The sequence below is a fragment of the Crocodylus siamensis genome, chromosome 11 (assembly GCF_052110815.1).
Source record: "Crocodylus siamensis isolate JL-2025a chromosome 11, ASM5211081v1, whole genome shotgun sequence".
NCBI classification, from domain to species: Eukaryota; Metazoa; Chordata; order Crocodylia; family Crocodylidae; genus Crocodylus; species Crocodylus siamensis.
Window position 1 is genome coordinate 61630741 of NC_143405.1, and position 12537 is coordinate 61643277.

General features: G+C 44.2%; 1 protein-coding gene across 1 annotated transcript in view; it reads right to left on the reverse strand.

Annotated features, from left to right (window-relative positions):
• TAFA1 (TAFA chemokine like family member 1) overlaps positions 1 to 2159 on the reverse strand; it is a 312360-nt gene extending 310201 nt beyond the window's left edge. Inside the window, exon 1 of the mRNA XM_090022617.1 lies at positions 1742 to 2159. The gene's annotated coding sequence lies outside the window, so the exon portion shown is untranslated. The remainder of the gene's footprint in view (positions 1 to 1741) is intronic.
• Between the last annotated feature and the right edge of the window lie 10378 nt (positions 2160 to 12537).

The following is a 12537-nucleotide window of genomic DNA, read 5'->3' on the forward strand; positions in this document are numbered from 1 at the left end:
CTATCCCCACACTCTTCTCCCATTTAATATACGGAAGGAAAAAATCACAATGGTAGCCAAAAACTGTGATCTTCAGATAGTATTGAAACTACTTGAAACACATTACGGAGAGTCAAACAACATTATCAGGTATCAGATGCATTTTAAAACACGCTCCATCCGCAAGACTGCCAGGCTGATACCTACCCAGTAGGTAACAGATTATTGTTTTTGACTTCCGTGAGCATTAATTTTTAATTGCGAGGCTGTCTGCTAAACAAAGTAATTGTTTCTCAGAATCGTGTTCTAATCCCCAGATAAAATCAGCTTCCTTTTATTCGACCCACGCTTGTAAAGGACTGGAGTGAGGCCAGATTGAATTTCATATGTAACAGATAGGAGGTTTGATCTTTTCACAGGGCAGATTGTGTCAAAATTTAAAGAGAGACTGTTTTTGCAGAGGGCTGGTGTATTTCTTTTGCTGTCTCCCCATGCTGGCATACTTGCCTATTTTTTTATCTGTGGAGGTGAATATTTTCTGACTTATATTTATTACTGTACTAATTGGTTAAATGTTCCTTAGACTCTGTAACTTGAACAGATCCTTCTCAATGCCTGCAAGGATCAGAGGATTTGCAAGGCTCAGCTACGCTACATATCGTCCAGTTCCCTTAACAACACCTTCTGCTGCATTTCATATTGCCAAATTAATCAAACTTCAGGCACTCTCCTTATTCAACCAATGACATGATGCCATCTTCTATCTAGTAATCCAATCAGCTGAACATCATTTTCACTGAGGAAGAAAGGCTTTAAAGCTAAAAATCTCCTCCATAGGAAAGCTTGTGCATTTAGGAAAAATTAAGGGAACACATGTAAAACCCCTAAATGACCTCTTAGCAGGATTTTTCCTTACTTGGGGTACTAGCACTGTTAAAATAACAGGGATGCTCAAGTGCTAATAAAACACATGCATAGAAAAATAATTTTTGCTATTTTAATAGAGAGGTATGGTCTTGAGGTGTTCTTAAGTCTAATGGACTAAAAAGCCCCAAATAAACTGGTGCGGAAATTTAACTGAAAAACACTGTTTTCAACAGCGTAAACCTATTTATTCCTCTGTCTGTGTCTGATGAACAATTCAGCGTATTATTAGTTTCTCTTTCCATCATTTACTTTTGTATACAGTAGACTTTTCCTCCTTTGTTTTCACACCAAGTGATAGTGCAACATAGACTCGACCCCCCCCCCCGGATGGTAGGTATAGCAATACAACTCGTGTCCTCAGAAATTAATGCATTTGTACAGGGAGATAAAAGGGAAAGATGACAGTAACATATAGAGATATCTCGGGCATTAAATGCTCCTCTTTAACTTGAACTTTACAAATCCTAGCCAAACCGAGAAGCAAATCAAACTTCTACAGTCTCCCAATTGCTTCTCTTTCCTTCTTCAGGCATCTCAATCACACTGAGAAAAATGACTTTTAAATTCACCCCGTTTTCATTACACATTTCCTACATCTTTTCCACCCTTCCTCAAACTACCTTATTTTAATTAACTTTCTTCTAGCCCCAACCTTCCTAACTGGCATTTGTTCCTGCACTTGTTTGTCAGCTCGATGCAAACTGCTATCCAACACTATTTTGTGCAAAGGGATCAGCCTGTTAATAAAATAAAACAAAACAGTAATTCCCCCAGTTATTATCAGATGAGTTCCCAATCTGCTTTCTGAATCTTAAATCCTAAAGAAGCTCCTTACCTGAGTAATCCAACCAAGAGCAGAGCTCTCTATTAGTGTTCATTGGAAAGATCTAACACTTATTTAAATCCATCTGTACCACAATAAGAGATGTTAAAACAGCTTCCCAATAATCTTCTTTTATCAGGATTAGAAAAAAAAAAGAAGAAGAAAAAATTCTCTCTCTCGTTACCAATCCTATTCCCAGAGTAAAGAAGACATCAGAGCTCTCCGACTGTTGTCAGAAAAGTGGCCAAGGTTTGAGGGGTGGAAACCTTGTCATTTTCACCTTTAAATCATCTCCTAGCGTCACCTTCTGCTGGATGAGACTTCTGAAGTGATCTTGAGATAATTTGAAGCTTCCAGTGTATTTAAAGACGAGGATCAGTTTATGTTTAATGAGAGACCAGCCTCACTACAGTGCATTCAGTGCAGAGTAAGGCAGCTGTACGTACAAAGCCGGATTGCTATACAATGCTGTAAGTACCGGTAGCCTATTTCAATACATCCCTGCTCTGTAAAGTATCACATGTCTTAAAGTGACATTACCCTCTATTACAAGCTACAATGAATTGCTATCATAGCCCACTATCTCTTAACTGGAGTTGCAGTGAAATACCAGCATATCTGATGTTCTTCACAATCCAGAATATAAAAGAAAAGCTCTCTCCCCATAAGGAGGGCGTGCTTGAAAAGCAAAGGATGCTCCAAGAAGTAAGGTGGAAAAGGAGAACAAGTGAATACGAAAAGACAAAACACATAAATATAGGCATGCAAAGGATTTTCCCAGGGGAAAATTAGAGAGACGCTTCAGTTACAGTGAGTTTGTGGAAGACACCCTGAGAATTAAGGGCCAGTATATGCAAGGGAACCATAAAACCACCCCAGAGATTTAGGGAAGGCATTTCATTTCATATGTTGGAAAGCAAAACAGATTTGTTTGCATCTTTTCTGAGGGGAAGAGAGAGCATATCAATGGTGGGGGGAGGAGATAAATAGTTCTGTAGACTTACATTAGCTTTCCAAAGCTCGTCTTATCACTAAATAAAATCTTTTCTTCTACCCCTAACCATTTAACAGTATCTCAGCATATAGTAGGAAAAGAACACACTCTGCTCCTTCAACATCCTCCCATATGCTTCAGCTTTGACGTACCAAATTATTTATTACCGTCATTTATTTATTGCCTACATCTTAAGTGGCTGTTTACAGGAATGTACTGGTTTTTCCCATCTATGTACTATATGTAATTATTTTTTAAAGAGCAATGTTTATACACTTAACACACCACCAACATTGCCATTCCGACAACATTAAGGCTATGGCTTAAGCCTAAGAAACAGACCATTAGAAGTTAAAGCAGAAGCCTATATGTTAAGCACATAGCGCCTAAGTGCTACCGTATAGATAACAGTATGTTGGCTTACCTTCATTGTAATACTGCGTGCTTTAAAAGCCCATACTACAAAAGGTCGCTCTTTCCATTGATTGCTAACTCTATGCCCCAAACAACAGTAAATAATGGTAATAATGATACTCATTATGAACCACCTCCTTTCCTACCGTCCTGGGAGCCTGATACAGAGGGTGCTGCGTGTGACTTGACAGGCTTTAATGTCTCCGGTGCAACCCTTCGATCTTATTGTGTGGTACATAGTAAGAGGACTGGACTCCAGACTGACAGCACCATTACACTGATCTCTGACACAGTGCCTCAGAAAAGCTCTTTATTATAGCCTCAGTATAAGAAAATAATCAGGGTGTGACTAGAACTGACAAAGGAGGGGATTTGAGAGTTTCCAGTTTCTAGTCCATTTTGAGCTTGCCGCAAAGTAGGTCGCTATTCAGCACACCTGGCTGAAGTCTGTGCAGAGCCCAGGAGGAGCAAGGACAACCTGATGTTATGCCAGCTTTGTGGTTTTCTGTTCCCAGGACATAATGGAGCCTGGCTCAGTCGCCGCAAGCGTGCCCTAAGGAGACATCTACAGTTAGGGTTGACTGAAGGCTGCCAAACATCCATGCTTGCAAAATGCTGGGCTCTACCCCCGTGCAAACCAAACCTAGGAGGTCTGCTGAAACGTCAGGGGGAGAGGTTGATCCTGCCTCGCTTTGCAGTGTGTTTGGAAAGTAGACCTGTTCTGCAGGCTGCAAACACAGGAAGTCTGCCACCAGGAATCCCACAATTCCCTGTTTCCGACTCCTAGCCCTTTGGCATCCCACTTCCAGTCTCTACCTCCTGTAATGAGAGACAAGCGGTCTGCAAAGTGAGTCCTACAAGGGCTCCACCCCAGAAACAAAAAAGCACCATGTGGATGCAGTAGCGGCCTTAGGTCAGGGCAAACTGGGTGGCCTCATGGGCCCCCACACTTTAGGGGGCCCCAAATTTTTTTTTGCGGGGGGTGAAGTTTTTGCAAGGAAGTGGCTCTAAGGGGCCCCAAATAATGGGCCCCAAATGACTCTCTTGCCCAGGGCCCCGGCAACCCTAAGGCCACCACTGGGGGATGGCTTTGGTGTGAGCTGCTAGGTAAGGTGCGGACAGGGAAGGGCTTGGGTTGGTTAAGGACTGACCCCAAATATCAGTGTAGACACTCCCATTGTATTCAACTGACTATAACTTCAAAAGGGGCACATGGCAACCAGAAATAGCTGGGAGAAACTGTTTAACCAGACTCCTTTCTCTAGCTTCCCTGCCCCACAACAGGGACCATAAGAGAAGTAGCATACTGGGGAACCCCAGTGGCTAGCCTGATCGAGTCTGGGATGCCTTCAACAGCCCAGCCTTGAATCAGGCATGTGATATTTTTGGGACGCTATCATACCCTGCTATAGTCCCAGCAAGATGAGTAAGCAACAGAAACGTAGCCTTAACTCTCAAATTAAGTCAGCCCTTAATATCAAGCCCAAGACGTTGTTGTACAGGGTCACCATCATGCAACATGCAGCCATCTGACTTGGAGCAGTATACAAATGGCTTGCATAGCACCGCAAGGAGCAGCTGTTCAAACCTGGAAGTGCTGCACCATCCCCCACCCCTGTGTCATAAAATGGGCTTAAAAAACCCTACACTGTGAAAAATTGGGTTTTTTAATTTGTCATCTTGTTTTGAGCCTCTTGGATGCATGGTTTGAACGTTTTATTCACAGCCATGATGGCTCACGTACTTTCAACAAAAAATGTCTCGCATAACATGGCTCCTGGAGCTGGAGCTTGAAGAACCCTAGGGCACTTTTACACATGCTCTGGGCGGGGACTGGGGGTAGCACTTTAATTAGGGTGGCTCCAAGATTCTGTAATTAAAGTGCTCTAATTAAAGTGCCACAGAGTCTTATGCACCAGCATCCCACTCTTCAAAATGGCAGTGGGGGCGCTTGAATTAAAGCTCGTTTGATGAGCTCTAGTCTAAGCACCCCCGCTGTCAGAAGTGCAGGGCTGCTGACGTAAGAGATGCAGAGGTTGGCTGGAGCTCGGTAATTACCCCCCCCCCCCAGGAGACTAGCTTAGTTAAGTCTGCTGCAACGCACTGTAAATACAAAGCATCAAAGCAGCCTCGGCGTTCCCTAAATATGATAGCACCAGGAGGCTCTTGCTAAACAATCGTGAGAGTCAGAAACACTGCTTACGTGCCCAAGTAGCAAGAAAATAAAGAGTATATGTGGAAGCAGCTCCTCTGTTTCACTTTTTAATTAGTCTTACACTTTCCTGCTACAATCCACACCTGCCCTAAGTTACACGGTTCCACTACAGGATATGAAAGTGGTGAAAATTTCACTGGCTTTAACACCAAAGTATAATATGTCCCATCATTTGCTTCCTGACTCAATTTTCCAGGAAGGAGGCTCTGGCCAGGGGGAACCCAGACCAGTGTGGAGCTGGTTTCCTAACACTCGTGTCTCCAGGTGGAGTTCTGTTTTGTTTTTTTGTTTTGTTTTTTTTTAATTTTCCGTATCCTGAGCCAAATCAGCCAAAACAAATTCCAAATCCAAGAGTCAGTGCAGAACCGTAAGTGGCCCTACTACCAGCAGACATCCTCCACCCACACCTGGGGCTGCAGATGTTTCCAAAACCTTTGGCAGGCATCCTACTTGCAGGCCCAAGCCCGGAGGCTTGGGGTTCGGATGCCCCAGGGTTTTGCTTGCCCTCAGGCATAGGGCCCCAGGGGCAAGCCAGGGAGGAGTCTTCCATTTCCATAAAGTGGGCTTAAAGCCAAGGCCTTCCCACGCCAGCAGCTAAGTGAGAGGTTTACTATACGTTACCTTGGCAGGTACTATCCCCATGCAGGAGAGCGGTCTTCCCTGGTGCAACAAGGAAGACCGCCTCCGTGGTCATGGTGGTTCCAGGTGGAGTTTCACTGCTCAGTGTCTACAGGCTCCCTCCATTAATTCAGGGGGGGACATTGGGCAGTGGTTGGCATGCTCTGCTTGGTGTCCCCTTTCGGTTCCCTTGTTATTAATCTATGACCATCACCCCTTCTTTTTATTTGTCTCAAGCAATTAGTTGCTGTGTCCCCAGTGGCCTCCCTTTTTAAGGGAGGCTTACGGTTTCTTTGGTTGGCTTTGGCCCATGATCCCCTGATCCCCTGGACTGAATTTGGCCCTGACTCCCCTAAGGCTCATTCCACCAGGGCAAGTTTTTGTTTAGGACTGCACTGGAGTTCTGGCTTGTTTGTTGGTTTGTGGTTTTTTTAAATACTAGAAGACACGAGTCCTCTTTTGGACCATAGAGTGGGTTGGCAGAATGCAGTGGTTGCATACATAGAACCATTGTGGTTTTTTGCTATTATTTTTTGGTCAAAAAAATGTAAATGCCCGTTTTTTCAAAAGCTTGCAGTTTTATGTGGGTGTTTTCACTGAAGGCATATGGCAGCGCATCTCTGTGAAACCGAATCTCCAATTTAATGAAGTTATTTCTCTGAAATTTCCTTAGGGTTTGTTTTTGGTTTTTTTACATTGCAATTGCTCAGTGGGAGAAGCCAAATAAGCAGATAATTGCATCCACTCGTTTAGTTCCTGGGTGGGATCTGGAAAACTAGGCATATGTGTGGGCAGACACTGCAGGGAGTGGACAAAAGGGCAATATTTGGGAATTGCAATAGATCAGGAGCTGGAGGAATCCAGGAAGGGTGGAGCAGAAAGTATCTTAAGGGAAGGGAATCTGGAAGAACTTCCCAGAGAGACCCTGGAGGAGACAGGAGACAATCACAAGTAGGTTCTTGGGGAGCAAGGATCTGGTAGAGCAAAGGGAGAGGATGTTTCACAAAGTGCTGGAAAAGGTGCTGCTGGAGGTATGAGAGTCCTTTTAGGGATGACGATCCATTGTGATCAACAGCTGCATAGTGGGATGTCTGAAGAAAGCGGGTGAGAGGGACACTGGGGCATCTGTGTCTGCTGGGAGAAGGAAAGGGCTGGAGAGGAGGCTTGTCTAGCAGCATCAAGGCGAAAGCCAGGAGAACTGAGACCACACAGCTTGGCAGAATGGGCGCTGACAGATTTATGCAAGGCACAGATTTATGTAAGGTGCAGTATAACTGTCGCTCTGCCAAGCGCTGCTAACTCAGAGCACAATGAGGCTAATGCCACCGTAACCCCTGACAGATGCTGCTATCGCACAGGACAAGCTCTTCAGAAACGCGGGACATGTTGCTTTCATGAGGGGAGGGATGATTAAATAGATTGCGCTTTTAATCTTTTCCCTGTCCTGGCTCTTGGCATTGAAGATGTGAACAGAGGAGTTCTTGGCATCTCCTGCCATGGCATTCTCACACCTGCTTTGATCTCTTTTCTGCCAATTTTAACTTTCAATGGACTGGGGAGGAGTGGGAAGGCTCTGCTTCTTCCCCTGCTTGCAGCCAGACACGGTGTCATCTCTGCCTGGGGCAGTAAAGTGGCTATGCATGGCCCTTTCACTTGTTACTTTTGACGACCACTTTAGACATCAGCAGCTTCTATAGGAAGAGGATGGGGACAAAAGACTGAAAACCCTTTAGGCCAATGAGAGGGATCCCTCAGAATGGCATGGTGCAAAATCTTTCATGAGGAGAGGGAGAAATAATTTATTCCCCAAAGAAACCTAAGAGGAGAAAGGCTCTTTGGGTAAATGTGAACTCTGTTATTACACCAAATATATAGCAATTTAGCTATCTACTTAGTAGATCTAATAAATGGTTTATAATTGGTCTAATAGACAACAGTTAGTTGGTCTAATTGATAAAGAGTTATCTATTTGGTTATTGTAGCAAGGCACTGAGGTGCCTGCTACTTGTGGAGCGATCAGTAAGGAATCCAGCTGCGGGTTGCCAGGGTAACCAGTGGGAGTCAGCTGACCGGAAGGGGCAGGGCCTGGCCCCCATATAACCCCAGGCTGAGGCCAGGCAGGGAGTCCCCCGCCGGCAGGCAAGGGAGAAGGAGCTCTGCCAGAGCACACAGCGAGGAGAAGCCTGACTGCACGAACATCCCCGGCGCCTGCGGAGATGTGCAAGAGCAGGTGTCTCTGCTGATCTCTGTCTGCTCCCGCTCCCACCCCGGGGGATGGCTCAGAGCTTTTTTTAGCAAAGCGGGCACGTTTGGGCAGGCTTTCGCTAAGGTTAGAGGATGGTCTGTGCAGCAGCCGGTTGGAAGGTGTGCTGGGGAGAAGCAGCAGCAAATATGCAAGACTACAGAGACTTGCAGAGCATGCAGTACCCCTCTGTGCACTCTGCCATGGTGCCTTATTGCCAGCATGCCTTGGAAACAAGAAGGACTTGGAAAAGCGGGGGGATAAACCAGAGGCAGCTTTGAGTGTTTGGACATCCAGCAGAGACCACGGATATGGATGAGAATGAGTTTCTCTCTCAACCCATTAGGTCCCCATTTCTCTCCTGTTCCCGGCTGAGCCCTTTATCCTTCCCACTCCAGCGCTACCCTCCGTCTCCTGGAGGGCTCCAGCTTGGCCTGGCAGCAGACAGTGAGCAGCAAGGAAGGAGACAGACCGACCGCCCAAAATATCTCAAGGCTCCTTATCATTCCTCCAACACAGTACTGTCACGTTGTTTCTGCCAGGTCTATGTGAAAGCTGAACTTGTGTTCAAAGGAGTGTTAGTCTTTAATTCTTGACAGTTCCTTTTCCATCACTGGATTAAATGCTCTGCATGTTACTTAAAGTAATATGGTTTCCTATGAAAAAGAAGCCCAGACCCAGGCCTTTTAAAAGCGGCACTGTATGCTCAGAGAAAGATTTTCCTTTTCTTTCTTTTTTTTTTTTATTTATGCTTAAGAGGGAGTGTAATTGGCTTACTCCTTTAGAAATATATAAATCCTACTGCCTGGTTCAGCTTAAATCACATCATCCTTACTTTACTGGCCAGGTTTGTCTCTGATGCCCTCTCAAGTAAGTTTCTAAATATCCCTTTCAGGCATGGACTTAGCCATGACTGTTGCCTGAAATGTGCTCCTCTTAGCCATGTTTTCATTTGTGTTCTTAAGACTGACATAAACTGGGAACCCATACATAAATCACAGATAGTTAAAGCCTATTACTTCATATAGTCTTTTGCATTTATTTTTAGTAAAGAAATTATCCTGGATGTAGATTGTCTGCTGTTCATCTCACTGTAGCCCTGCTAAGCCATTTGTGTATTTTTGTATGACAGTCCTAGATCACTGTAGCTTTGCAAGGAGAGGAGCCTGGTTAGGAGTATTTGTAATTAGTTCCTCACAAATTACCAAAGGGTTAACCCTTCCCCTAGCAGCATCGATAACCCCAGGAGTTCACAGGACAAGCCGACAGGGAAACCGAATTGGTCTAACCCCTGACTCCACCATTTTGACATCTTCATGCAATGCATCTTCTCAACACGTTGTGACTTCTCCAATGGTCCTCTCACTACCCTTCCCACCCTCTTCTTGGATAAGTTCCCATCCACATCTTCCCCCAAAAATAATTTCTCTAGCCTTCCCTAACCATTCAATAAGCCATCCCTTCCCGTTCAAAATCCCCCAGTCTTCCTGTCCATTAGGGTGGCTTATCGTACCAGTTTCACCCTTAAACTGTGCAGTTTTACCCTGTCCCAGCTCATCCTCATTGTTAAATATATTTTCATTTTCCCCATTGAGATCGTTCCTTCCACAATTACCCTGCCAAAATGGGTCTCCTTAGGGCACTGTAGCTTTTTCTGCTGCCAGCTTCCTCCCCTGATGTTAAAAGCCACCATGAAAAGCAATGGAAAATGTAGAACATGGGTGTTCTGTAAGAAACCTGTGCTGACCACAGAAATCCCATTGCACAAAGGGTTGCAAAATCGACCAAAAAAGTTTCCAAGTTCTCCAAGAAAACTAATGTCAAATCGATCAATATTTTGTTTCAATGTTACCTTTGTTTTATACATCAAGGTCCTATTTTTGCTGAAAAATATTTTTGTTGAAAAATATTTGCAGTAGGATGTTCTGATACTGTTGGAATCCTTCCCTTTTCTCTGGAGCAAAATGTACATGGTTTGTGGAGTGTTTTGATGCAGATGGAATTGCATTTGCCAATTTTCACTGAAGAATTTTCCAAATAGTTTCCACTTAGGACTTGTTCTCCTGGGATAACAACCTGGAACAGTGCTGAAAACCTGTTCTTTCAGCTCCAGGACTTTAGAACAGAAGTTGGAACCAAGGATGGAGGTCAAAATCTCAGGACTCCTTGCAAGCAAATACTGCTTCTCTCCAGCCTTTTCTTACCATACCCAATGCTCCAGGGATTTTTTTTTCCTAACCTTAGTTCCCGTATCTAGTGCAAGGAAGTCCCTCTCTACCACACTGCAGGATAACATGAGAACATAAGATGCACTGCACAAAACAGTAGAGCGAAAGCAGTTGGGCGTGCAGGAAACCACTTCCAAGACAAACCTAAGGGCTCATCTACGTAGCTTTAAAATGACAGTGATACAGTTATATCAGTATAAAAGATTGCACGCACACATGACTATGTGATGGCACTGGATGTTTCCCAGGAGGAAAAGAGATCCAGCATCCCCTTCATGGATGGCTTCTGCCCTCTGTGCCCAGAAAGCAGCAGAGCAAGAGCAGCTACTTCTGGGTAGCTGTGGGTACTCGTGATGCATCCCTCACCACAGTATTTCAGCTGCTCTCCCACTGCTAAGCAGAAGCGGCAGCTTTTCCAGTTCCTTCTAGCATCCCAAATAGGCCTGCACACATTTTAGCATAGCTAGGCCTGTTAAAAATAAAGTGGTGCAAATAACTTTTAAAATAGGAAAAGATAACAGGGAAAAACAATTTAAAATAGCCTCTGTGTGTGCATCGATTAAGGGAAAAGAAAGTTTCATGAGCACCAAAAAGAAGACTTGGAAAGTTGTTATACTTGACCTACCTTTGGTGTTTTTTCCTCGTTCAATGACACTGTCATCAAGATAGCTGTATTTAGGAGAAGGAGATGCTTTTCCTCTTACATATTTGTCAAGCCTAGAAGAGAATGGGGGGAAGGGTGGAAAATCAGCTATATTTGTCAAGAAAGTTTATAGCAGAAGGTTTATTTAAAAAAGAAATAGGACACTGTATATAGGACAATATAACAAAAGCCATCAATAACTTGCCAGTAATGAGCAATGGGGAGCATATGAGCTCTCTGCCAAAAAAAAAGAGAGAGCCACTCCAATACCTTTCATCACCAAGCAACAAAGTTTCAGTAACCAGTAATATATTCAACTTGTCCACAAAACAGCATTCTTTAACAGCAACTGGAAGGCCAAGAAAGTAGAAGTTTCAACCCAATCACCTGGTTGAACTAGACAACATCATCATGTGCCTATTTACCCTAGATGTTCACTTGGTGTCCTCCGGGGAATTCCTTGTCTTAAGAGGAATAGTAAGTCAAGAACTTGTTAGATAAATATGATTGTCTAAAACACTGATGTGGATCATTTCAATCTTTCTAGCCAAAATAGTCAGCGGAGGGAAGAAAGGTTGACGTTGCATACAAGACCCCTCAATATTCGCAACACTTCCATTGCCAAACCACCATGTTCGGTGCTTTCATTGAAAAGTAGGTGGTTTATCATACAAAACCCATTGTGAGTAACTGAAACTTAGTTCTAGTAGGTCAAATCCCTTCCACTATGCACAGCCTGGGGGTTTATCTTCATTGCTAACCCATCTGTGGTTTTTCCTCAGGGTAACTGATACGCATTAGCTATCTCCAAGGTAAAAACTCACTGAAGGAAAAGTGCTCTATTTTTACCCAGTGGTACACGCACTGAGGTCAACCTCTGGTGAGGCTATAGAGCTGTCTTCTCATGGCAAACCTAAATCACACTGTCCTCAGTGTATTTTATCTCAGGTTAATGAATGGGCATCCGTTTCCTGGAGGTAAAAAAATAAAATAAAAGGTTGCATTAAAGACAAGCCCTTTGTAATGGAGTCCATGTAGGGACATTATGCAAACATCAGCAGGAGAGTAGATGAATTTGGGAAACAGAATCTTTCCTAGAGTATCATGGCCAATAATTCAGTAGCCCTCTGCCCCAGTATCCTTTCGAGGCCCAATTCACCCCAACCCGGCCACTCCTCCAAGCCTGCCCACCCTGCAGGAGCAGCTTGCTGTTCCAGCCAGGGGATGCAACCACCATCTCAGTTTCCCCTCAGAGAAAGTCTTGCCCAGCTTGCAAGGATACTTGGCCTTCAAGCTAAACCAGAAAGATCCCCTTCCAGGCTAGGGACCGAAGTTACACATCAGTCGGTTTAAGTGATCAGAAACTGGTTTACACCTGTAACAGAACAGAAGTTTGGTGCGCATAAACCAGTTGCAAAATGGCCCAAACTGGTTTGAGATAAACCTGGTTGAAT